The following is a 26,984-nucleotide window of genomic DNA, read 5'->3' as shown; positions in this document are numbered from 1 at the left end:
CTTACATCTAACCCACAACTAATAAAGCCTCAGAATTTGTAGTCAGGAAAACATAATTTACCATAATACCTTTTTTTCCCCTTCGCATGTTAACCAAATTGTGCATTTAAAATCCTGGCTCCGTCTAGAATCCTAAAGGCATTTTAGTTACAATCCGACATTTTCTTTCCCTCTGTTGCCAGTTGAAAGCATACTTTCCAAGCTCTTATTCATTCAGCTAACAGTGACTTCCCTTATAGAGTTTCCAGTTATATTTTGTTAGTAGCTTTAATAAAACAAAGAAAAGAATACAGTGAATAAAATGATTAGGTCAGAATCAAAAGACATCATATTTCATAATCTCCCCCAAATTATCTACAACACTTCCCCAGCTTTGAGTTAAGTTATGAAGTATTCATAATTTTACTTCTTAATAAATGTGTTTTTCTTAAAAAGATGAGGCAATTAATATATACTTAGAAGAACCACTCTGCTCCAAACACAGGTAATTCCAACCAACCCTCCAACATAAAGAAAACTAGAAAACGGGACAAAATGTTTTTAGAGATATGCTTAAAGGAAAGGGAAGTTTACCAACATAGCGAAGAATTATTAGGACAGAATATGGGAGAGTATAGGAGCCTGGAAAAGTGAGTGTGACATTCGAGGCCGTTTTTTATCCCTAGAAGCGTTTCCTGATTCTGGAAGGTGCAGTTGCGAGGCTGAGCCATACTTTTAGTAAACTAGGATCAGGAATTGGGGTTAGAGCCTATCAGAATGATGGGGTCCTGGTGATTCTCCTTGATTTGGCTTGGCTATACCTTAAGGTGAACTAAAAAGAAGACCTCCACTGTGGCTGAAATATAGCTATAAATTATGAAATTCTTGAAATAGGACTGGGTGAATTTCACATTGCCAGTACTGTCCAGGCACGTGGCAAAAGCAAACGTAAATTCTCTCTGGAGAAAAATAACAACACATTAAGCCTCAAATGATTCCTGTATAAATATTGCAAAATCAATTTCTAGCACACAGTGAAAAGTAACTCGTCACACTAGGAGAAAATAACACATTCAAGGAAATCAGCAGAAACGAAAGCAAGAAACAGATCCAGAAGGTCTCCAGATATTGATGTTATATGGAGATATAAGACACAGACTGTAATATAACTATGTTTTCTGTGTTTAAACAAATAACAGACAAGATTGAGAATTGGAGCTAGAAGTTAAAAGAAACAAGTAAATGGAAATTTTGGAATATAAATAATATTTACCAGGATTAGAAAACTAATGCGCAGGTAATAACAGCAGATTGGACCAGGCTAAAACAGAATTAGTAGTTATAAAATAAGAGAAAAATATCTAGAATAAACTAGAAAAAGAGAGAGAGAGAAAAAAACTATAGAATAGTAAATACAAGATTTAGAGATAACAGTGAGAATTCTAATATGCATTTGAAACATCAGGCATAGAGGAGAGAGAAAATATGGAAAGAGGAAATAATTGATGAGAATTTTCTAGAATCCCTACAAACCCTAAGTAGGATAAAAGAAATTTATACCTAGGTGTATTATAGCAAACCCACTGAAACCTTCTCCCTTCAAAAAAAAAAAAAGAAAGAAGACAGACTCTCTTCAATGGAGAAATAATTGGAAAGCCATCTTCTCAATAGGAAAAAAAATAGAAACAAGAGAGTGGAATAACTATGGGGTTGAGAATAACAACTGCTGGGACTTCCCTGGTGGTGCAGTTGTTAAGAATCTGCCTGTCAATGTAGGGGACATGGGTTCGAGCCTTGGTCCGGGAAGATCCCACATGCCGTGGAGCAACAAGCCCATGTGCCACAACTACTGAGACTGCGCTCTAGAGCCCGCAAGCCACAACTACTGAAACCTGCATGCCACAACTACTGAAGCCCAAGCGCCTAGAGCCCGTGTTCCATGACAAGAGAAGCCACCGCAATGAGAAGCCGGCACACCACAACAAAGAGTACCCACGCTCACAACTAGAGAAAGCCCGTGTACGGCAATGAAGACCCAATGCAGCCAAAAATAAATAAATAAAATAAGTTTATATTAAAAAAAAGAATAATAACTGCTAATGTGTAATTTTATACCCAACAAAAATATACATCAAGAATGAAGGAGAAACAAATATTTTTCAGATAGACAGAAATTGAGAGAATTCCTCTCCTGAGGACTTGTACAAAAAAGATAATTAGCAGGCAGAAGGAAAATAAGTTCAGATGGAAGTTTGGGATGCAGAGCAGAACAGAGAGCAATTGAAAGGGCAAACATATGGGTAAGTCTAAATGAATATTGACTGTATGTAACAATGATAATAATGTGTAATTAAAATAGTTATTGGAGCAAGGATACATTAAGGCAATGAATTAGAATGGGAATCACATAAACAGACTTCTGCATAAACACACTGCTGATTTATGAGAAGGTTAGCTCTGTTGAGTAGGGGAGAGTGAAATGTGCTGGGACAATTAATACCAATATTAAAAATGGAAGTTACCCTCTACCTCATACATACACAGAAATAAATTCCATGTAGATTTTATATCTGAATGTGAAAAGTAAATAATAACAAACATTCTAAAAGATACTTTAAGAGAATATTTTCCTAACCTTAAAGTAAGAAAAAACTTTTCAAATGGCAAAAAATGCACTAATCATAAAGGAAAAGCTAGATAAAATGGAGTATATTAAGATCAACAACCTCTCTTTATCAAAAATTACTCTTAAGAGTAAAGAGATGAGCCACACACTGGGAGACAGCATATGTAATACATGTACATGACAAAGGGCTCACATATCGAATCTATCGTATAAGAAGCCACCAACAGATCAATAAGAAAAAGACATCTCAATAGAAAAATGGGCAAGAGATTTGAATAGGCACTACCAAGAAGAGAAAATCCAAAGTGCTTAATAAACATGAAAAAGTGCTCAATTACATTAGTAATCAGGAAAATGTAAATAAAACCAAAATGAAGGGGAGTTCCCTGGTGGCCTAGTGGTTAGAATTCGGTGCTTTCACTGCTGCGGCACGGGCTTCAATCCCTGTTCGGGGAAATAAGATCCCACAAGCTGCACGGTGTGGCCAAAATAAATAAATAAAAATAACAAAAACAAACAAACAAAACGAGGAACCACTACATACCAACAAGAACTGCTAAAAAGAAAATGACCGGCAGTCACAAGTGTTGGTGAGGAGGTAGGGCAAATGGAATCCTCGTAATCTGATGATAAGAGTGTAAATTGGTATAACCCCTTGGAAAACTGTTTGGTACTAATCACTAAAGCTGAACTTACACATAATCTATTGACTCAGCAATTCCACTCCTATGTATACATGCAATGGAAATGAGTGCATGCACCCCAAGAGATTGCACAAGGGGGTTACAGTAGCATTGTTTCTGATAACCCCAAACTGGAAACAACCCAAAAGCCCATCAAATTCAGGCATATCCATTCAATTTTTATTAACTGTATGAATATACAACTGCAAACAATGCTGTGGATGAACCTTGCAAACATAACGTGGAATGAAACACTCCAAACTAAAAGAACACATACTCGACGATTCCATTTACATAAATGTCAAAAACCTGGCAATAAACTATAGCATTAAAGGGTGCATCTGTATGTGGTATAACTATAAGGATATGCAAGAATGTGATTATTATAAAATTATATGGAGATTTGGGGGAGAAGGAAGTAAGGGATAGTGACACAAAGAATGTTTCAGGGTCCTGGCAATTTTCTATTTCTTCCTAGATCATGATTACAGGATGCTCACTTTGTAATAAATCATTGAATTTAACAATTTTCTTCAATGTTTCTTTTCTGTATGTGTTTATATTTTATAATCAAAAGTTAAAATCTCAACTAATCTAAAATAAAATAGATTTTAGCTTGAAGGTCAAATTTTTGTAGGGATCACCTTTTGTTATTTTCCTTTTCAGACTGTAAGTAGTAGAAAATAATATGTAAAGTGTAGAATATTTCATCTTGGAAAAAAGGGTTTATATGTATGGCTATAACAGAATTCACATGCTTATTGTTTTGTTTTGTTCTGGTTTGGGTGGGTTTATTTTTTAGCAGTTAGTTAAGAGATTGAGTAGCAAAATATTGTCACCAGAATTTTTTTTTTTTTTGGAAGAAGGCTATTTATTTTCTCTTCCTTTCCTCTTATACTTAGAGAATACATACTGAACAATAAAACAAGAAAAACCAACCTACTACAAGGATGCACTGCCATACAAAAGCAACAGAAATCCAGTATAAGAATGTATTAACCTCTCCCTTTTCCTTTGTTGCGTCTTAGTTCATTTGAGCAAATTGCTTTTGAGTTTATACCTTCTGTCTTTAGTTTTCCCCTTTTCTCTTAAAATGTCCTCAGATTACAAGTACTCCGACACAGCCTTAATTCAAATGCCTTTCATTATAAATTGAAATTCACGTTTTCCCATTTTCTATTCCTTTAAAATGTCATAACAGTGATTACCTCACTGCTATTCTGAAGTTCAAAACCACATGCATAGCTACTAATCCATTGTGGATTTGTGCCAAGTGTCACTTCTGTCTCAGCCCTCAGAGCACTGATAAGATTGTGATAATTAGAAGCCCCTGGGGATGAGACTCATACTTTCTTGTATGTCTTCTGCCCCGTCCACCTGTGCTCAGACACAAGCCTCTTTTTTCAATTACTCTGAAGATGGAGTCAGCTTATTATATTGATATGGCAGTTCTCTGCATGCTCCCTCTCCTGGAGTACAGATATCTTAATAACTTTATGAATAAAACTCCTGTTCAAATCAAAAGGCATTCCATGGAAGTACATCTTGTGGGATCTGACACCTATCAATATAAGTTAACACCCTAACCTTCCACAATACCCAATTAATCACTAAATCCTGTTCATTGTTCTTCCTGAAAGAACTCAAGCCACCATTATTTCTTGTTCAAATCACTGCAAACACTTTCTTACTGGTCTCCCTGCCTCTAATCTAGATGCCTCTTGGGTGATTGTGGTAAAAGGTAAAGATATCCTCTCACTCATCCTGTTTAAAATTTCTTCCTCTTTAAGTTTCACATTGTTCTCTGAATAAAGTCGAAATTTATTAACAGGTCTCCAAGACCCTTCATCACCAGGCCTCTGATGACATGAGGATGCCCTACGTATGTCCCAACAACTTGAATTACTCACAGTTGTGCTATGTTCTCTCCTCTTTCTGTGCCTCTGTACTGTTCCTCCACCCAGAACCCCACTTCTATACCTTCCTTTTTCCTCGGAGAACTTCACATGGTTAAAATGCCTATTTCCTACTTGACCTTTCAGTCTCAGCTTAGATAGCACTTTTTCTGAGTCTCCTTCTCTGAATACCCAAGTCTGGATTACATGTCACCCACCAGGTGTTTTCAAAACCCTATACTTATCCCCATAGTGTTCTTATCACCTTGAATTATTGCTCACTTCCTTTTCTGTCTAAATCACAAATGAATAAGCCCCTAGACATCAGGGTCTGTATCTGCAACATGGCTAATACCAATGGCGAGCATAGTGCTGGCCCAGACTGGGTAGTCTACTAAAAAATAATAATAATCTAATGTTGAATGAATGAAAAAGTTCAGCTAAACATGTACAAAAAATTGTACTATTGTTCACTACTCAACAGTAGCTACTGTTAATGAAACTCTGAATGGAAGAATAGTAAGGGAGCTACAATATAAAAGTAGTTGTTTCATGATGGACTGAAGCAAGGATACCACAAACCATTAATATATGGGAAAATGTTTTAATGATTTTCTGAAGCTGTGCTTCCAATATCTTACCAAAATTGGAGAGTATCGTACCAATAAGTTAGCTCCAAAATTGGAGGTCATACTTTTCAAACCCCAAATCAAAATAGATGGTCTGACAAATGATTCTTATGATTTATAGATATATCAGCACTTAACATGTTTAAAAATAAATCATATTTAATTTGACACTTACTGAATTATCTTTCTTAAAAATAATTAATTTGGAGGGAATAGAACTAAGGTGAAAATCTGAGATGGGTGGTTTCTGCATCTGTAAGTGTATGAGTTTAGGACGTTTTCGATGAGAAAATGCAAACTGGCTTAGGCCATGTGGACATTTACATAATGAATTTCAGAGGCAGAGCAAATGATAGAATTGGCTTAATCTAGCAACTGAGTCTCCATTTCTTTGCTGTGTCTTAGCTGTGCCCCTGTGTGTGAGCTGCATCCACAAATTGGTAGCTGAATGGCTCTACAGAAGTTCTAGGCCTCACATTAGTCCACTACACATATTTAGAAGAGAAGAGACTTCTTTCTCAGGAGACCTCAGCAATCTTTCCTCATAGCTCACGGGCCCAAATTAGATCACATGTCATAAGTGAAATAATTGCTGTGACCTCATTGGTTTAGCTCTGGGTTTCAACCCATTCCTGTGACAAGTATAATGGGATTACCTTGGACCAGACATGAGCTTTCTTTGAAGCTCTGGGGCTTCCCAGGAGAGCGGTGGACACATACATGAATATCAGGGCTTTCTGAGGAAGGATTCTTAGGAAGGACAATGGATACTGGGGAAATAACCAACAATATCCACTCTGCGGATGAAGAGCACAGTTGTCTTTCAATTCTTTTTTAAATTATTTTTAAATTGTGCTATATACAGAAGATATATAAAGAGTATATACTTTGTACTATATAGATTTTTAGAGGAATTCAAATTGAGCTTATGCCTAGCTCCTAAACATAAATCACATTTAACACAAAGTTTATATTAACCTGAATAACACATTCAGAGGCTCAACACTAGGGGCAATGTCCACGTGCAAAACATTGTTCAAATCCAAAAGAAGTATGTCCCTTTAAAAGTGTTTTCTGACTGGTTAAAAATGGTTTGCTTGAGAGTATTATTAAAAAAGATATGTGTGCAACTCCTAAATTGTGGAATTTACGGACAAAGAATCAAAATAGAAATATCTATATTGTCAAGTGGCTTCAGCATTTTGTTTCTCAAGTAAAAAGTACATATAATATACAAAATCTGTTTATAAGTCTTGTTTAGAAAATGCATTTGAATTGTGTATTTCACTTTTCTGTCTTCTTCAAGGAAATCAGAACCCAAGTTTGGCAATATGAACAATAAAGACAAAGTAAGCAATATATACAACTCCTTTCTAAATTGAAACTGCCTTAAAGCAAAAAAAAAAAAAAAAAAAGACTTGTTCATTCTGTGCCTGAGTTAGCTATGCTGACAGATCCATGTCCCCAAGACCACAGCCTTATGCCTTTTCCACACAGAAAATCTCGTAGTATTATGAGTAACATACAAGTTAAAAACACAGAGAAAATTTTAAAGCCGTTTTTATTTTCTCCCTCAACTCATTATTTATATTGAAAAGATTCTTGTTTTGTTTAATTAAAATATGCTTTGTTTTTTTATATCAACAAACTTTATTGAGAACATTCTTAAGTTAAGTATAAAAAGTTATACCTAATATGAATCTAGTCTTTGAGGAACCTCTGGAGACAAAATAATTATTACAGTGTAAAGTGGTAAGTCCATTGATAGTAATGCTTGAGTGTTAGGGAAATAAAACAAAAGTAGCAAGGGCAGGTATGGGTGATATTCAGATGTTTCCCTGGAGAGAATAGCAACTATGTCAAGTCTTAAAGATTTAATAGAATCATTCTGGCAAAGAGAAGGGAGAAAGACACACAGTACTGGGTAGAGGGAAAAGCAGGAATGAAGGATTTGGAGAATTAAGAAACAGTTCAAAATTACAGAGTTCCAATTCCTCCACATTCTCTCAACACCGCTTCTTTCCTGGTTTTTTTTGTTTGGTTTGGTTTGGTTTGGTTTGGTAATAGCCATTCTAATGGGTGTGAAGTGATATCTTGTAATCCTTGCAAATATGTATATTTTTTCATCCAGTTTTATTGAGATATAGTTGACATATAGCACTGTATAAGCTTAAGGCGTACAGCATAATGACTTGACTTACATACATCATGAAATAGTTACCACAATAAGTTTAGTGAACAGCCATCATTTCATGTAGATACGACATTAAAGAAATAGAAAAAAATATATTTTTCCTTGTGATGAGAGCTCGGGATTTACTCTCTCAATAACTGTCATATATAAGGCACAGCAGTGTTCATTACATTTATCATGTTGTGCATTACATTCCTAGTAATTACCTTATAACTGAAAGTTTGTAACTTTTGACTACCTTCATCCAGTTCCCTCTTTCTCTCACCCCTCACCTCTGGTAACCACAGATCTGATCTCTTTCTCCATGAGTTTTTTTGTTTGTTTTTGAAATATAATTGACCTACAACACTATGTTAGTTCCTGGTACACAACATACTGATTCGATATTTTTACACATTTCAAGATGATCACCATGATAAGTCTAGTTGTCATCTGTCACCATATAAAGATATTATATAATTATTGAATATATTCCTTACACTGTACATTTCATACCTGTGACTCATTTATTTTGCAACGGGAAGTTTGTGCCTCTTAATCTTCCTCATTTATTTCTCTCCACCCCCCAGCCCACTCCCCTCTGGTAACTACCTGTTAGTTCTCTGTATCTGTGACTCTGTTTCTATTTGGTTATGTTTGTTCATTTGTTTTGTTTTTTAGAGTCCATGTATAAGTAAAATCATAGAGTTATGTGTCTCTCTCTGACTTATTTCACTTAGGATAATACCCTCTAGGTCCATCCATGTTGTTCCAAATGGCAAAATTTCATTCTAAATTTTTATGGCTAAGTAATATTCCATCATATATATATATTGCTTCCATATCTTGGCTATTGTAAATAATGTTGCAATGAATATAGGTGTGCATATATCTGTTCGAATTAGTGTTTTCATTCTTCAGATAAATACCAAGGAGTGTAATGGCTGGGTCATATAGTAATTCTATTTTTAATTTTTTGAGGGCTCTCCATACTGTTTTCCATAGTGGCTCCACCAACTTACACTCCCACCAGTGAGGGTTCTCTTTTCTTCAGATCCTCACCAACTTTTTTATTTTATTTAATTTTTAAAATTTATTTATTTACTTGTTTATTTTTGGCTGCATTGGGTCATTGTTGCTGTGCGCAGTCTTTCTCTAGTTGCGGTGAGCGGGGGCTACTCTTTGTTGCCGTTCGCAAACTTCTCTTGTTGCGGAGCATGGGCTCTAGGCACGCGGGCTTCAGTAGCTGTGGTGCACGGGCTTAGTTGCTCCATGGCGTGTGGGATCTTCCTGGATCAGGGCTCGAACCCGTGTCCCCTGCATTGGCAGGCGGATTCTTAAACACTGCACCACCAGGGAAGTCCTCAACTCTTGTTATTTGTTGTCTTTTTGATAATAGCCATTCTGACACCTGTGAGGTAACATTTCATTGTGGTTTTGATCTGCATTTCTCTGATGATTAGTGATGTTGAGCATCTTTTCATATGCCTGTTAGCCATCTGTATATCTTCTTTGGAAAAATGTGTATCCAGGTCCTCTGCCCATTTTTTAATTGCATTTTTTGCTTCTTGATGTTGAGTTGTGTGAGTTCTTTACGAATTTTGGATATTAACCCTTTGTCAAGTGTATATCTTCTCTCATTCAGTAGGTGGCATTTTTGTTTGTTGATCGTTTCCTTCACTTTAAAAGTAAAGTAGGCTTTAAATTTACCACCCCAAAAAATTAAACAAAATTTAATACAGTTTGTGTTAAGAAATTTGGTTTAATAAATCCAGAGTCTCTCTTTAAGTAATGTTAGGGTTAAATTTTCCTACCTAAATTCAACCAGAGTAAACATGAACTGTATCTTTTCATGTTCAGTCTAGGAGCCTATGTAGAGATTTTTTTTTTTAATGGACAATGATAAATATAGCACATAACTGGCATTGAAGAATTTTTCGTGTATTAAATTCCTGTATTAAAAAAGAAATGAAATGTTATGTGTTAATATGCATATATATATTTTAGATTCTGAACATCAGAAAATGTCTGTGTGTATATGTATCTAAGAAATAGAAAGAATCTATTGTTAAAACTTTACTAAAAGCAAAGTCTATTGTCATTTTCCTGTTTTTACATGTATATAGTTGGCCAAAGTCATCCCATTATAAGAAGGAGGCATGACTCACAAATCATTTAAAACCTGTGGAACCTCCCACCTTCTTTTAGTGATTCTGAACTGCATTTATATATTGCCAAGGTTACTGTGGTTACCAGAGCCTTGCTTTTCTAGGATTGAAAATGTTTTTTTACCCCCAAAAGATCATATTATTTAAATAAATATAAATAAATTAGATTTATCATGTAATTTAGATAAAGAGTGCTTAGGTCAAAATCAAAAGAAAAGACAGGATTTTTGCCCTTTAAGCAATGCCTCTCTGAAAAGCCCCAAAGTATTTATAGAATAGCCCTCAAGATGCTGTCTGGCCTTGACTCAATTGCTCTTTTCTTGTGAGTCTTCAACGTTGTTTTTCCATTTTTCAACCTTCCAATTTATACCTGTTGTGTAAGAAAGTGGATTATGTGTATTTCCTCAAATTGCTCAGAAATGAGGGATAAATTTAATAAACACAAAATGCTAAGAAAAGTAGTTTGCCACTGCAAAAGGCCAAATTTTAAAATTATTCCAACATCACTAAACTCTCCCAGTCCATAGAAAAAGATGGAAATCTCTCCAATTCATTTTATAAAGAAAGCATAAATTTATTGCCAAACCTGATAAAATACATCCCCTTAAAATTAAAATTGAATATATAATTGAATTATACATCCCTAAATGGCCTTCACCACTCATCATACATTGATATGTAAAACAAACAAACAACAACATAAAACAATCTTCAACTCAAACTGTGCCATGTCTGGATCTGTCTTTTCCTCCACTCCCCTCAGCTGAATCTATATCCTGCATGCTTAGACCACATCAAATCTCTAAGGTCAGTTCTGGCCTTGAGTATGTAATCAGAAAGAAGCCATTTTTCAAGGACTCAATATCATGGCACCAGTGCAGTCCAGTGCTTTTATCCTGGTTCTGAGATTTGAGTTTTGGCTGTTTCTTGTGCCTGAATCTCTTGCTTGATAATATGCTCAGCTCTGACCAGCCTCCATCCTGTGGAAAAGAGTTCTGACCTTGAGCCCCTTTTCATAGCTGAGGTCCCATATACTCATCCCGAGGCTGACAGCCTCTGACTCACCTTCCAGGTCAAACACCCGGATGCTGACTTGTCTGAAGTGGTTGAAGTCAGAACTGCTATCTTCACTCTGCTGGACTGGACAGCCTCTCAGAGCATAAGGTTGAATTTGTCTCTTCACCATCTGAACCATCTTTCCAGTAGTTTTGGTTCTGGGTATCAGTCCTTCCAAGTCTGACTCCTTTTTTTTTTTTAACATAAATTTATTTATTTATTTTTGGCTGCCTCAGGTTATCGTTGCTGCATGCAGGCTTTCTCTAGCTGTGGTGAGCGGGGGCTACTCTTCATTGCGGTGCTTGGGCTTCTCATTGCGATGGCGTCTCTTGTTGCAGAGCACGACATCTAGGCACACGGGCTTCAGTAGTTGTGGCACGCAGGCTCAGTAGTTGTGGCTCGTGGGCTCTAGAGCGCAGGCTCAGTAGTTGTGGCACATGGGCTTAATTGCTCTGCAGCATATGGGATCCTCCCGGACAAGGGCTCAAACCCGTGTCCCCTGCATTGGCAGGCAGATTCTTAACACTGTGCCACCAGGAAAGTCCCAGTCTGACTCCTTTTGACTACTTTACTGAAGCAGTGCCCAAAAACAAACGTTTCTTATATCTTACCTCCTCACCCTTAACTCCTAACCCTTGGATATGTCCCCATAACTGCATGCTACAAAAAAGAATGCTAATGTAACACTCCTATCTGTAAGTCAATTTTCCCGTGGAGAAACACACACACACACACACACACACACAAACACATATATAGATACACACACACAAGACTAGATGGCAATTAATCTATAATTTCCTAAATGGGTAGAATTACACGATTTTGATGGTAATAAGACAGTTTCTTGCGCCCAGCAGTACTTGGGTAATGAACAAAATGAATGCTTTCCACATCCCAACTGTACTTTCTAATGATGTCTAGTTAAGTGTTTTTCACTATAAAGTGTTTCTGTTTCTATTATGTTTTTCCTTCTTAGTTCTCAGGAGTGACAATTTCTAGAAAAAGTTCTATAACAAATCTTGCCACCATCTTGACTTCACTGTTGAGACCAAAATGCCTTAAGAACAGTAACATAGTTCATGGAAAATTCCTAGAACAACCATGTTTCCTCAAATATGCATATTCCCAGATACATTTGAATACATATCAACTAATATCAATAGTATCTGTCTTCATATTAATAGACACAATGAGTTTTAATATAAATATCAACACCAAGAATCCTCTTATTAAATTATTCAGAGGAATCAACAAAAATATTTTAGGGCAACAGAGAGATGACAGAGGATGAGTATTGGTACATACAAGGCAATGCTTCTGTTGAAATGTTGCAGTATCATTTGGAAAGGAGGCACAGGAAATTCTATATGTTAATTAATATTGGCAGCAATAGAGTTTCTGAAACTGTGGTTGTCTTTCAGCGTCATTTAGCAGTAAATTTGAGACATGTTACATTACAATTGACTTATAATCTCTCTGAATCAAATGTTACCCATCATTACCCAATCACTATACATCATTACCAATCACTATACATACTTTTACCCATCTATACTTGCTTATTGAGACCAACCTGTTATGTCTTACCAAGACTTTCCTCCCCAGCTGCTCCCGAGTCCCCATTTCTAACAGCCCTCTTCCTATTTCATCCCTTTTTAACTCTCTATTCTCTTTCTCTTAGGTCCCTATGCCACACACACACACACACACACACCCCCACTGAAAACCCTCATTGCTGGGAAAGGAGGACATATAAGTAGAAACGTATAAGTAGATTCCTGGCTTTAAAATCTCAACCAAATGAAGATCTATTGCCTTTACCCAAAGCAAAAAACCATTCCAGATTTGTATGAATTGAAGAATTACACATGTGTTGACTTTGTCTCTTTCTTAACTTGATAACCTGGGAATTATGAAGAATAGAGAATAATAATATCAAACTAACAAGGTTATTATGAGGATTAAATGAGATCTTATTTGTCAAAGTGCTTATGCTCTAATCAAGGTAATCTGTTAGTTTGATTTAACTAGGCTTTCTCATAACAATCAGACTCTTGTCTCAGGACAGAATGGTACAAGTTTAAAATCATTTACATAATTCTGGCCCAACATTTGTAAATACTTAAATTTAATCAGAATGTAGGTTCCATATGAAACAGTCACCCATTAGTCTAGAAATGTGACTTCATGCCACATTCAGAAAAAAATTAATTATAATTACAAACACAAAAGAACACCATTGCTTTAATATAATATGTTTCACTAAAGTAAATCAATTAATAGGTTAAACTAACAACCTTCAAAGGAATATGTAAATTAAGTGGATTTGGGATAGTGCCCTTCTTATTGATGGGTTTCTTGCCATAAGATTCACTCTGTGGGCAGAGTTAATTATCTCCTTTATTTGAATTGGGTATCATTTTCCAAATAGAAAAACCAAGAGTAAGACAACAAAACCAGAACTAATAAAATAGTTTTCAGTAAGGTAGTCAGTTAAATTATAAATATGAAATAAATAGCTTTTGCAGATGTTTCATAACAATAGTCAATTTGAAAAGAAAAATGTTTACAAAAAGATCCTGTTTAAAATGCCAGCCCCAAAAATTAAAACAAAGCAAACAACCCAACAAAATCTTCTAGGCAAAACTTATCAACGAAAATGAAGACAAGAAAGTGAAGATGGAGGAGCAAGAGAAGGGGAGGAGGAAAGGGAACGAGGAGAGAGATGAAACATGGAAAATAACGTTGCTAGTTAATCCTTAAGTTTTTCTTGCAAAGTAATAAGAAGAAATTTTATAAAAGGGGAAATAACAAGGGGAAAATCATCCTTACTAGCTATCAAAACACACTAGGGTTTCCCTGGTGGCACAGTGGTTGGGAGTCCGCCTGCCAATGCAGGGGACACGGGTTCGTGCCCCGGTCCGGGAAGATCCCACATGCCGCGGAGCAACTAAGCCCGTGCGCCACAACTAGTGAGCCTGCGCTCTGGAGAGCGCAAACCACAACTACTGAAGCCCGCGTGCCACAGCTACTGAAGCCCATGCGCCTAGAGACCGTGCTCCGCAACAAGAGAAGCCACCACAATGAGAAGCCCGCGCACGGCAACAAAGAGTAGCCCCCGCTCACTGCAACTAGAGAAAGTCCGTGCAACGAAGACCCAATGCAGCCAAAAAGAAATAAATAAATTTTAAAAAACAAAAAAAAACACACTATAAGGCTACATTAATTAAAACTTTGATGATAAAGGAATAGACAAATAATAGGATAAAATGATGACAGTAGGCAATTCCATGCTTATATAAGGGTTTAGTATATTTTAAGAGGTAGCATTGCAAATCTCAGGGGATAATGGGCTATTCAATAAATGATGTTATTAAAAAAATCTCCATTTAGGAGAACAATAAATTGCAAAGAATACTTTCCAGATGAATTAAACATCCTAACATGAAAATGAAAAGTACTGAATAATAGAAAATAATATATTAAAACTATTTCTGTAATCTCCGTAATCAAGACCTAAACCCAAAATCATAGTGCAAAGAAATAAGAGAAGTTTTATATTCTTTAAGCTTTTCTTCTAAGAAACAGACTGATGTGGCAGATATAGGTAAGAATGTATCCTTGAGGTGTGCACTGCATCATTAGTTCTAGTAGCCAAAAATTAGACATATTTTGTACATATACATACATCCGTAATATATAATATCATACTGGCATTAAAAGAGCGAAATAGATATTCATATACCTCATAGAACAATGTCCATATTATGCTGTCAAATAAAATCATCAAATTACAAAATATGTCCTAATACAATTCCACTTCTATAAGAAAAGCAAACACATACCTACACACACACATTTACATTATATACGACCAGAAAATTTTTAGAAAAGTAGATGAGATACTAACCAAATTGTTAATATTGTTATCACTAGAGATTAAAACTGAAAAGGGGGCTAAGGAGTTTTCATTTTAGACTTTCCATACGTCTCAATTGCTTCAATGCATTTTTTAATCAAAGCGTGTGCTACTTGCACAATTTTCTTTAAATGGACATTATTTTATTAGAATAGTTTTAGATTTACAAAGAAATTGGAAGATAGTACAGAGTTCCTATAATCCCACACCCAGTTTCCCTTTGTGTATATTAGTATGGTATATTTGCTGCTATTAATGAACCAATATTGATACATTATTATTACATAAAGTACATAATTTATTCAGATTTCTTTAGCTTTGTCTAATGTTCTTTTTCTGTTCCAGGATCCCATCCAGGATGTCACATGACATCTAATTGCCACCTCTCTTTAACTATGACAGTTTCTCAGACTTTCCTTGTTTTTGATGACCTTGACAGTTTTGAGGAGTACTGGTAAGGTATTTTCAGGGTGTCCCTCTTGGGAATTTGTTTGACATTTTCTTATGGTAAGACTGGGGTTTTGGGCTTCCCTAGTGGCACAGTGGTTAAGAATCTGCCTGCCAATGCAGGGGACACGGGTTCAAGGCCTGGGCCGGGAAGATCCCACAAGCCGTGGAGCAACTAAGCCCATGAGCCACAACTACTGAGCCCGCGTGCCACAACTACTGAAGCCCGCGCACCTAGAGCCCATGCTCTGCAACAAGAGAAGCAACCGCAACGAAGAGTAACCCCTGCTCGCTGCAACTAGAGAACAGCCTGTGCGCAGCAACAAAGACCCAACGCAGCGAAAATAAATAAATAAATAAATTAAAAAAAAAAAAAAAAGACTGGGGTTTTGGATTTGGGGGAGGAAGATCACAAAGGTTAAGTGTCATTTTCATCACATGATGTCAAAGGTAAATACTATCAACATGATTTCTGACTGTTGATGTTGACCTTCATCACCTGGCTGAAGTAGCATTTGTCAGGTTCCTCCACTGTAAAGTTACACTGCCCCTCCCCCCTTTTATACTGTACTCTTTGGAAGGAAGTCACTATGCACAAACCACATGTAAAAAGTGGAGGGTTATGCTCCCCTCCTTGAGGGCAGAGTATCTACATAAATTGTTTGGAATTCTTCTACACAGGAGATTTGTCACTTGTCCAGAGTTATTAATTTATTCAATCATTTATTTGTATAAGTACAGACTCATGGATATTTACTGTATACTTTGGGTTATAACCAATACTATTTTATTAATTTTATTACTCATATTGTACCACTTTGGCCATTGGAAGCATTTTTATTTGACTCCTGTACTTCTTAGACATACCTCCATTAGTGTTTGTTTTTGATTTTTTGTTTTTGTTTTCTGTGAGTAGTTCATTACTTTCTGGCACCACAAGATTCTCTAGGCTTATCTTGCATATTTCCTTCCCCAGCTGTAGAATCAACCATTTCTCCAAGGAGCTCTAGTTCTTTTTATTGGAGAATGGTATTAGAAACCAAGATCTGGGCACTGGATATGCTCTTTGCTACTGGGATATCGCTTCTAGGCCCTCTCACCTCACAGAGCAAAGAAACACATGTATATATACTAACCCCTGTATATACAAATATCTATAAATATTTCTGTATGTAATCAACCATATCTATATAAAGCTAAACATCAGTTCATATTGTTTGTCTCCAATTCTCAGCTATTACCACATGGATCACTTTAGCCTCTTCTCCTAGTTTATCTGTAGATTCCACTCCAACAAGAAAAAATCTCATTCCCACCATCTGCCATCCATTTACTTAATTTTTCAATTCCAGTGTACATATATCAGTATCAGAATAGTTTACCTGTAATTCCATAAAAAACAACTTTATCAACTAGATTATAGGACTTATGTGCAGTGCCTTTCACCTTTAGTCTTATAGACTACTCATTTCCAAAGTTATTTAGGTCAGCATCTTTACCCCCCTTTCCCTTCAGTGAGGTTGTGTCATACCTTTGTAATACAGATATTCTCTTTTCCAGTCTGCATTCTTTCCTGGATCCTCCAAACTTCTAAGTAATTTTTTTAAATTTTCATACATATATGTTCACTCTTTGAGCTGTAAAGTTCTATGGGTTTTTTTCCAAATGCCTAATATCATGCATCTACCATTACAGTATCATACAGAATAGTTTTGCTACCCTAGAAATTCCCTTTGATTCACGTATTCATCCCTTTCCCTTCCCTTAAACCCCTAGCAACCACCAATCATTTTATTGTCTCTATAGTTTTGCCTTTTCCAGAATGTCATATAGTTGGAATCATGCAATACGTAGCCTTTTCAGACTGGTGTGTTTCATCTAGAGAAAAAAAAATCTAAAGTAAGTAATTAGAAAACAATTGATGTAAAGTATAGAAAAAAGAAATCTAAATATCTGGTATGGATTAAAACTTATAAACACTAAATTTAAAATACTTAGTCTTTATAGCACTTGGAGGCTTTAGGAAGCACTCAGCAATCATCCTTCATGAAAAATTCCTTAATTCTAAACCCTGTAAATCAATGCAGGAAGGTTCAGCAAGAGTGCACTGGCAGTCTAATTGCTGGGAATAGCTGGTCTAAGGGGGAGAGGTAACCTCTAAAGGAACTAGGATTTATCCACAGCTAGAATTCAAGCCATTTCAGGGATATGGTTAAGAGAGTAATTTTATTCTAAATTTGTTTTTTCAATACCAGACTCTTTAAGAGACCATATTATGTTTAAAAACCAAATACCCATAGGTATGATACAGTTAAAAATAGCCTCCACATGTCTTAATAGTGTACTATTTAAAGTGCAAAAATTATACCACACAGAAGCATGAAAAAAGAAATGTAATGATCAAGCGGTTAAAGGGTATGTATTCTACTTAAGCACAACGATTGTTTCCTGAAAAACAGCATTTAGACAAACAAGTACATTCAAGCCATTAAATGTTCTTCGTTACTATTAAATTAAGGTCTCTAGGTAGCAAGATGTTCTTTAAATCTGATACTGGTATAGATATAGATTAAAAAAAAATAAAGCCTTATGAGTTATCCAGACAGAAGATGCAAATCGTGTTTCGATTCTAGACTTCTAGGTACCGCTTAACTCCAATCTAAGTCAACTACTGGTAATATTGTGGTGTCCTCGTTTCATGCCAAAGCCAGGAAGTCCTGAACCAGAAATCTTCCAAGAAAGCCTATTCTTATGCGATATTTAATCTGATCTTTTGGCAAAGAAAACTAAGAATAATTTTAGATTGGGCTTCTGAACTTTTTGGCTGTTTTTCTAAAAGGAATAAAACGAAACTACTGAAGACTTTTGTACTTTTTAAAAAATTTTCTTACTCCAATAAAGATGTTAAAAAATTTTTTTTTTCTGTAGGGAAAGAAGATTGTTATATCATTTCTTGCAAAAAAACTAATCAAAGAAGTTTATAGTTTTGAATTATGGCTTCTAGATTTGGGCCCAAAAATTCAACTTTTCTTCATTACCTAAAAATAATGAGAAATAAATATCTATTGGCTCCTCTTAGAACAGACATCGCTTTCCAAGTCTTCAAGATGTCTTGGCTAAAACTACATTGCTTTAAAAATGGCAGACTTGGGAATAATTTAGGTTCAAAAGATTTAGGGAGCTGAGAATGCAGGAACATAGAATGCTCGAATTATCTAAGACTTTGCTTCCCTGAGTCCTTTAGAAATCAGTTAGCCAGTGGAGGGGAGGGTGAGTTTTCTATAGGATTCACATTTTCAACCTACAAATTGGAAAATATTTTTAAGAATTTTAACTTGGTAAAAGTCAGAATACAAGGAAATGGACACCTATACATTGTTGATGAGAGAGTAAATTCTTATTGGAATATTTTAGTAACAAGTGATAGCCCTTAAACCGCACATACCTTCAACTGGGTAATTCTGCTCAGGGAATGGAGGTCCAAGGATCTACTTACAAAGATATCCATCATAGCAGTTATAATGGTCAATGTCAGAAACATCAAAAAGTCCAACAATATGCATTATTTGATTTTAATAAATAAAAATACCTAACACATAAACTATCCTTCTACATCTTTTAACTTTCCCAATAACCCTATACGGTAGGTACTATTGTGATCCCCACTGAGGAAACTCACATACAAGGAGATTAAGTAATTTGCCTAAATTCATACACCTAACAAGCAGCAGAGCTGGGATTTGAACCCACGCACCCTAGTTTCAGAGTCCATACTCTTCATCACAATGAACTGTGGTTACGGCTAATATCAGCCGAGTTCCTACTACCACATCCATCAAGCCAAGCACTTTACGTGTGTTAACTCATCTAATCCTCACAACACCACTGTGAGGGGTGCACTCTTGTGGACCCTCTTATTTTCTTTATCTTATAGGTAAATGAATGGATGTCATTCCCAGTAACAGGAAGATTTCTTCCAAGCTGGTTTTCTGTCATCCTCCCTCACCCCTTTCTTGCTGTTCTAATGAAAGAATAATTCATTAAGTCCCAGCAGCTCAGAGTTTCCTCTCTCATAGAAATCTATCCCTTCCTTGAGACCTGGAGAGAGATATGAGTAAAAGATTTTTGATGTCTTTTTTTTTTTATTAATTTCAGAATCATTGTCTTGAGCAGATATTTTTTGAAGACTGAATTTTAAGGTAGTGACTCTCTTTTCTGGTTTCATTGAAAATGGAGGAAGTGTACAGAGCTTAACTTTGATTTATATTAGTATGTTTTAATCAGGCAAATGGAATCAATGTGCCTTTTATTCCATCTTTTACTAGATACAATATATATATATATTTCTTTTGAAATAAGAAAATTAATATTAAAATTTCTTTTACTTTTAAAAGTGAATATACTTCAAAGTAGATGAGAGGAACTTTTTGAATTAGGAACCAAATATCTGTCTCAAGCTCCATTCGAGAGACGACTGGTCGCCTCTGCCATTATAGTGTAGCATCGTATTTGATTATTTAATATTGTGCTTTTTGGTCCAGCAATTTCTCTTAATTTGTGACTTTCAACTCTCTTTAAGAAATAGCTAAAGCTATTTTTGCCTCCAGAAAAAGATCATACAGTAAGACTTCTCAAAGACCCCTCTTTCTAACACTAACCCCTTAAAAAATTTTTTGAGCCCTCGTTCCAGCTGCCTGAATCAGATCAGAGTTTGGTCCTTATTAAAAGTGTTAAATTTTTGTAACTTCTAGCAGACAAAAGTGCAAGAAAAAGGCTTTGAGACTCAAAACATTTGAGAGTCAAAAGGCAAGGCCCTGAATGACCCAGGTAACAAAGTGAGTGCATAAATAATCCATTTGGAGGATCTTTGGACTGAAAAGGGGAGTATGAGAGTTGAAGAGGAAGCCAGGGAGTCTGGACTGATGAGTGTCCCCAGCAGGAATAGTGCACCCTGTCCCCAGCCCTGGGGCCAGGACCACAGAAGAGGCAGGGCTGACGAACTGGTGGGGGAGATAAAACTAAAAGCCTCAGACACATTTTGTATGTTTGAGAATATGGGATGATGGTATCATAGTTTAGCTTGCCTCAGAATCACCACAGATTGCTGGGTCCACCCCCAATGACTGATTCTGATCCGATAGGTCTAGGGTGGAGCCTGAGAATTTGCATTTCTAATAAGTCCCTGGTGATATTGCTGCTGCTGTTCAGGGAACACACTTTGAAACCATAGGTATAGAGGACTGTCTTTCATTTCCTAGGTGTAACCTGGTGCACTGAATATTGTCCATTTGCCCCTCCAGATCTACTTTCTGCCCTTCTCCACCTGGCTCTGTGTTCCAGGAGACTGGTCCTGAGCAGAATAGACTGAATCAATGTATTCTTGTCCGTTGGCTCCTGCTTGGTTTGAACTAATAGAGGACACTAACAGGAGGGAAAGACTAGAGTGACATTGGGTACTTATTCCCCAGGCTCTCCCTCCGTGGATTGACTGCGTCCCTATGCAAAAAGCACATATTCTGTGATGTGGTCATGAGATCTTCCCCAAGCTCCCATAATGTTACTCTCTCCTTGCCTCTCAGGTCTGGGGGTGATAATAGTTTCTACCGCCACTGCTTTTTAGCCTTGGGTTCCTGTATAACTGTCATTGCTTTCCCTAAATCTGCCCACATCTTTATAAATACCTCCTTTAATAATCTCTTCAAATTAGAATTTTCAGGGTACCAGCTGCTTGCTGCCAGTACCTCAACTGATACAGCAGCCACTGCAATGAGAAGCATGGCGAGCATCGCAAGGAAGAGTAGCCCCCGCTCGCCGCAACTAGAGAAAGCCCACGCGCAGCAACGAAGGCCCAACGCAGCCAAAAATAAATTAATTAATTTAAAATAGTTTAGAAACCAATCCTTGGCTACTAAAATTGGCAAATATCCCAGACAACTCCTACAAAAATTCTCTCTTAACCCTCTTTTCTCATTTTCTCCTTGGGTTCTAGCTCCCAGAAACTGCTTTTATGTACGCATATGTGTATGCTTGTATATACACAAGTTGATATACAAGTATATACGAGTTGGTATTTGTTGTTTTGTATTTCCAGGTGATACAGAAGGTTTTTCAGGTTGTCTAATCCAGCATGTTGCCAGAAATGGAAGTCTTCTTGTCTACTTCACCTGTCTTTTTTTTTTTAACTTTATGGTTTCTACTTACTTCTAATTTCAGCTTATCCAGAGCTTTGACTCTTCATGGCCCCTGCTAAAAAATACATTCTTTTTACCATTCTCTTTACGTCTTTTCATAAATTTCCCTATTTATATCCTCAGGAGAAAAGAGGGCTTGGGAATTCCCTGGTAGTCCAGTGGTCAGGGTTCTGCACTTCCACTGCAGGGGGCACAGGTTTGATCCCTGGTCATGGAACTAAGATTCCACATGCCACATGTGGAAAACAAAACAGCAAAAAGAGGGCTTCTCCTTGCTGATGACCATTATTCCCTGTTTAGGCAGACATACCAGACCATCTCTATAGGCCGCTAGTCAGACTGTGGATTGGCTGCCCCAGTGTCAGTTGCCCATCACTTTCCCCTCAGTCCAGGCATCAGTGAGCATGGAGTGCTGTCATTCCTATAAAGAATGAACACTATCTCAGCAGGTTCTCTCAGTGAGGCAGTTCTTTTATATAATGGCTATAGTTTTGAATTACCTATATGTACATTCCCATTCTTGGAAAACCCAGTAATGTGACTTACACACCAAGGGAGAAACCCCCAAGTCGGTATAATAAAGCTGATTGTTCTGTTTCCACCTACTCCAATCTGGTTCTCTGAGGTTCTTGCTCCTGCCTTTCCCAGATACATCCTACCCTCCTTACTCCATTCCCACTTCAGCTTAGCAAAAGGCTCCCCCTGAGTAGACTTCCCCCAACTTCAGTAGGTTCCTACAAATGGTGTGATTATGTTGTCAACAAATTCCCAGAGCCCTAGACCTATAAAGCATCTGAGACCATTTCTACTCAAACTTAATGAGAAACAGGTTGCCGCTAAGCAGTAGCTTCTAAGACTATCAGAATTTTTCAACCACAGTGTTATGACTCATGTTTGTTTCAATAATTGCGAGATAATTACACTTTGTCATTAACGATAAATATAAAATATTTATGAGTTATTTGCTTCTTATTTCATAGTCACTTGCATTATGATTATTTGCATTCCGTGTGAAATTGTAAAAATGAAATTATAAGTCATATATCAGTGAAATCTCTTTGATTGAAGCATAAAGATATAGAATTTATTGGAAGGATATTGGGGTGTAGGGAGGAAGGTTTCAAAGTGTATCAGAGGATAAAGAATAAGGCTTCAGCATACACAGGAAGCAAGTCAGCTCCCAAAGTGAGGAAGCAGGAACAACCACAGTAGTCTCATAGCTGAGCAAAGACGATGAGGACCTCACCAAAAGAGGGAAGAAAGCTAAGTGTTTTGGTTTGTCTGTTCTCCTACTCAAGATTAAAATTCTAAAACAGAGCATCTAATTGGTTTCACTTTGTCTTTGGCCAGAAGATATCAGGTTTCAGATGATAGCAGTGAGGGAGCTGTTTAAAAAAAGAAAACAAAAGGAAAGGAAATGAGGGAAGGTAGTCAAATGATACAAAATTCCAGTAATAAGATAAATAAGTCCTGGGGACGTAATGTACAGCATGGTGACTATAGTTAACAATACTGTAGTGTATATTTGAAAGTTGCTGAGAGTAGATCTTAAAAGTTCTCATCACACACACGCAAAAAATGTGTAATTATGTGTGGCGATAGATGCTAGCTAAACTTATATATATTGTGGTGATTATTGTGCAATATATACATATGGCAAATCATTGTGTTGTACACCCAAACCTAATACAATGTTATATGTCAGTTATACCTCAATTACAAACATAAATAAAAAGAAATGAAATGTAAAGAAAAATGAACAGTGGGCAGTGAAATAAATAAAGCAAAGCAAAACCAATGTCCACTGCAGCTTGCATTCTGGAAAGGCATATAATATGCAACCTCTAACACTTCCACAAGTGTTCGCTAAGCATATGATCCTCAGCCGAGAAGCCCTACCATATACATAGCAGTTTCAGTAAGCAATGCTTGTCTGCCCTGCATTTTATAGGGAAGAGCAGATAAAAGTTACAAACTACTATGAACCAAGATTTTGTTTAAAACCCTAGGCTTGAATTTCTTAGAAAATGCCAATGATTAAAAAATGTATATATATATATGTGTGGGATGCAGATAACCCCTGGTTCCAATTCAGAAGCATAACTAATGAGAATAATGTATACACTTCATACATATTCTTAAATCAACAAGTGCAAACCTGCTACTGGCTATAAAACTGAGAGGAAAGTGTGTTTTTCAGCCCTCACCTCGACAGCCTCCTCTTTTAACCCTGATTCTAGCGGAGGTTTTGAGTCCCTCTCCTCAGTTCCTTCCTGCTTCAGGACTAACTGTGTGTGTCATGGTAATTCTGAAGAAGGAGGTTTGCCAATGTGTGGCTGGCGCATGCCGTCATTCTTGAAGTGCCACTGGGCATGATGTACAGACGATTCCAGACTATTACTTGCCTTCACAACTTTTTGTAACAGGTGCAGCAAATGAACTTTCTGCCCCTGTCTTCCTTAAATGCACACAAATAAAGTGTTGCCATGTCCTGGATGTGAAGTCATTCCTACTTCCATGAATCATTTTTGTGGTCATGACACTGCCACTGGGAATTAGTCATTTCAACCTAATTAGTTTCTTCAAAATAGGAAATGCTTCTTCTGATGATTTAATACCCAGAAATAATTTGTATAGTCAGACAACATCTAGAAAGATGCCAACTGAGATATTTAACCACCACCAACAAATATATATTATTATTTGCACCCTGCCATCAAAACCCCAAATGAACCCCAAGAATCATGTGTTGAAACTGGCTGCTCTCCTACATTTGTAAAGGGCAGTCACAAACAAGGGCAAACTTTCAGCAAAGTTGGACCCAATCGAGTGTTTGACAAGGCCCCAGTCAAGGAAAATACGAACAAATCTTGTTTCATGCACCTTTTAGAAATTCTATTTAATTTGATAATTTTGTCATTTTGGAATTTGGAATTTTGACACAATTCCATAACAGACCTGTGTTATGGAATCACGGGTTATTGATGAAGCAAGCATGTTGTCAGAAATATAAATAACTCTTTGAATCTGAGGCTTGTTTTCCCACACATGTACTCAAATGTATGGAAATGTGCCCCATCCTTAGCTTTATTTCTTTATGTATTTACTATTCATGGAGACAAAAGAAAAGAAAATTTAATATGTGGACTGTCACTAAGATATTTTTAAAATTACTTGCAATCCCCACAAGAGTATAAGAATCTATTTCCTGAAGATGAGCAAAGCACATTTGTATTTCCAAGTAAATTGACACCACCTTTTGTGTTTCTACTTTGGTTTAAGTATATATAACATCTCCAAAAGTGACTGGAGAGTATTTTCTAGACACAAGTATTTGGCGTTAATTTGATAAACATTTGTTTGACATTGACTAATATGTTTTATAATTTTTGGTGTAGAGATATTACATATCTTTTATTAAATATATTCTTAAGTACTTAATTTTTAATGTTAATATTAATGGAATTATTTTGTTTTATAATTTTTTTCATTGTTGCTAATAGATTAAAATAATTGATTTTTGCATATTTATTTTAAATTTACTCATTCTATTAGATTACTTGGATTCTGTTTGTACAATCATGTAATCTACATTTTCCTTCATTTTTCAAATTTCTTAAGATTTTATTTCTTTTTCTTGTCTTACTGAACCACCTAGGCTCATGGAAGGATTTTGAAGAGAAAAATGACTTAGTATTTAGTATTTTTAAAAGATATTCTGGTAGAGATGCATAATATGAATTGAAGTGGGAAGTTAGGTCTAGAGAAATCTAACTAAAGAAGCATACGTGGGACTCCAGAGAAAGACACACATTCAAGAGATCTTTCAAAAACAGAATTGACAAGGGATGATCATCTTTTATAGGGACTGAGATCTCTAGCCAGGGTGGCCAGCCATTGCATGAGATCAAGAACATTTAAAAAGAAAGAGAATTAACCATAAGTAGGTTGAGAAAGTGTAATGTACATGAAAACATTTTGAAAACCTTTGATATCCAACTTAGATCACATTTCCAGATCTTATAAAACTAAACCAATATTTTTAACACCTAAATAAATTAGTTATCTGCCTCAAGCAAGGGAGGGAGGACAGATAGCCCTGGATAGCCATGGTTTGAAGCTTGAGCCACAGCTGAAGGGTCTCAGTGTGGGATCCAAGAAAGTCAATTTATAGACTGACCAGTGGCTTGGTGACACAAAAAAGTGTCCCAGTAGGAATGAATTTTGAACAGTCTGTTTCAGTAATTAGGGCTATGAAATACAAAAGGATTCAGGTTGTAGAAAGCAGAAGCAAATTTAAAAGGAAGTCCAGAGAAAGTTTATAGGAAGATAGAATCTGTGAACAAACTGTGGTTACGGATTAACCTCAGTTTGAAGGTACAAGAAAACTAAGAAGAAGAAATAATCTAGAGACAAAGAAGGTCAGGTATCAAGGAGTGTTTCAATGGAAATTCAACCAATATTTGAGCACTTACTATGTTCCAAGTGCTTTTGGGATTCTGGAACTACAGCAGTGAATAAAACAGACATGCTGTCATGGGGAGATTACATTTTAGCATGAAAAGACCAATACAATAAATGAGTGAGATACATAGCATTTCAAAAGGGGACAAGTTCTGTGAAGAAACATAAAGCAAGGAAGAGAAACAGTGTGTGCTGAATGGAGGACAGGACAAGTTTAATATAGGGTAGTCCATAAAAGCATCACTAACATAATAATATGTGCAAAGACTTGAATTGGGACACACTTCGTGTGTTCAGAACACATCAAAGAAGACAGTGAGTCTGGAAAGGATTGAACCAAGGTGGGGGGTGGTGTAAGAGGAAGAGAGGTCAGATATCATGGGGGCCGTGAAAATGCACCATTACAGGTGTGTGTGAGGGTGCACTGCAAATGAGTGGTCACTCCCAGATTTATGGTGTCATTGCTTCACTGACTTTAATATATCACTCATTTCCTTGATCTGCCCCATCCATTAAATTAACTAACCTATGACATTAGCATCTGACAGAATCAAGTCCAAGTTCACTCCTCTTTTTTGTACAATGTATGTTTAAATTCTTGCTACTCGCTTTGGGGATCCAGTTCCTTTAGCCAAGTTGGTTTCTCAGCTCCCTGTCTCCATCATCCCTTTTTAGCCTCAATGCCTCTTCCATCCCAACCACACTCTGTTACTGGGGTTCTGGCATGCAACAGAAGTTCACCTCAGTTATA

This window comes from Stenella coeruleoalba, assembly GCF_951394435.1.
Source record: "Stenella coeruleoalba genome assembly, chromosome: 12".
Taxonomy (NCBI): Eukaryota; Metazoa; Chordata; class Mammalia; order Artiodactyla; family Delphinidae; genus Stenella; species Stenella coeruleoalba.
This window is presented reverse-complemented; position numbering follows the sequence as displayed.